This window comes from Galeopterus variegatus, unplaced genomic scaffold (genome assembly GCF_000696425.1).
Source record: "Galeopterus variegatus unplaced genomic scaffold, G_variegatus-3.0.2 Scaffold3430, whole genome shotgun sequence".
In the NCBI taxonomy this organism is placed as follows: Eukaryota; Metazoa; Chordata; class Mammalia; order Dermoptera; family Cynocephalidae; genus Galeopterus; species Galeopterus variegatus.
In genome coordinates, this window is record NW_007729541.1 from 201,141 (window position 1) to 203,073 (window position 1,933).

The following is a 1,933-nucleotide window of genomic DNA, read 5'->3' on the forward strand; positions in this document are numbered from 1 at the left end:
AAAAAAAAAAAAAAATCTACAATTCTGTTACGTCTTTTTCAGGTTGCTATAGACCTACCTTGCAAGAAAAGTTAAAAGTTCTTTAGAGAAGGAAAATTATATAGGCCAGAAACTCAGATCTATATAAAGGAAAAGCCTGGGAGAAAGAATAAGTGAAGGTAAAATAAAATCCTTTATTTTTATTATTCCTAATTGATATGATAGATAACAGTTTGTTCATAATAATTATAGCAACAGTGTATTAGATTATGTGTGTGTGTGTGCGTGTGTGTGTACTTTTCTATATAAGTGAAATAAATGACAGCAAGAATACAAAGGACAGGAGGGAGGTATTAGGTTTACTTTGTTATTATAGGGTACTCACACTACTGAAAAGTGGTATAGTGTTATTTGCAAGTAGATTTGGATTAGTTATAAACGTATATTGCAAACTTTAGGACAACAACTTTAAAAAGTAAGAAAAAAGAAATGTAACTGATAATGGAGAGAAAAAGGAATTATATAAAATGCTCAATTAAAACCACAAAAGGCAGAAAAAGGGAAGATAAAACTAGTAATGAAGAACAAGGGCAACAAATAGCAAAGTGACAAATAAGTATGTGTTAACCCAACTATATCAGTAATCACTTTGAACATCAATGCTAAATGCACCAATTAAAAGACAGAGATTGTCAGAGTGAATCAAAAAACTAAGATGCAACTGAATGCTGTCTACAAGAAACCCACTTCAAATATTAAGACACATAGAGATGAAAAGTAAATAGATGAGGAAAGATACAGCATACTACACCAATAAAAAGAAAGCAGAAGTAGCTATACTAATTTCTCAAAGATTAAACAGAGTACTTCTAAATAACACATGGGTCAAAGAAGAAATCTCGAGAATTTTAAAATATTTTGAAATAAATGTAAATGAAAACACAACTTATCAAAATTTTTGAAATGCAGCAAAACCAATACTTAGAGGAAAATTTATAGTATTTAATACAAACATTAAAAAAGAAGGATCTAGGCTGGCTGGTTAGTTCAATTGGTCTGAACATAGTGTTATAACACGAAGGCAAGGGTTTGGATCCCCATATAGGCCAGCTGCCCAAAACAAACAACAACAGAAAGATAAAATTAATAATCTAAGCTTCAACCATAAGGAGCTAAAAAAAGAACAAATTAAATCCAAAGTAAGCAGATGAAAAGAAATCATAAAAATTAGAGCAGAAATCAATGAAATTGAAAATAAGAAATCAATAAAGACAAAAAGTTGGTTCTTTGAAAAGATAAATAAAATTGATAAGCCTCTAGCCAGGTTAACTAAGAAAAAAAGGAGCGTTTACACATTACTAATGTCAGCTGGAGATGGCAGAGCACACGTCCCAGGTGAGGCTGCAACCCGAAAGAAGCTGGTGATTGTGGGGTACGGTGCCTGTGGGAAAATCTGCCTCCTCGTTGTTTTCAGCAAGAATCAGTTTCCACAGGTCTACGTCCCTTCTGTCTTTGAGGATTGTATGGCAGACATCGAGGTGGACGGCAAGCAGGTGGAGCTGCTTTCTCCTACCCACATCACTCTGCTGTGCTTCTCCACTGACAGCCCTGAGAGCCTGGAAAACATTGCGGAGAAGTGGACCCTGGAGGTGAAGCACTTCTGCCCCAACGTGCCCATTATCCTAGTGGGGAACAAGAAGGACCTGAGGCAAGATGAGCATAGCAGGAGAGAGCTGGCCAAGACGAAGCAGGAGTCTGTGCAATCTGAGGAAGGCCGGGATGTGGCGAACCAGATCAGTACCTTTGGCTGCCTTGAGTGCTCAGCCAAGACCAAGGAGGGGGTGCGGGAGGTATTGGAGATGGTCACTTGGGGGTTTTAAGATGGCGACGGGTCTGGAGCGGCCGTGCCAGGAGACAGCACGACCCTGAGAAGTGTGCCCTGTGATACCAGAGT

The 1,933-nt window shown here is 37.9% G+C and overlaps 1 pseudogene; it reads left to right on the forward strand.

Moving 5' to 3' along the window:
- Nucleotides 1-1,340: 1,340 nt before the first annotated feature.
- The window catches only part of LOC103600731, a 4,995-nt pseudogene continuing 4,402 nt past the window's right edge, over nt 1,341-1,933 (forward strand).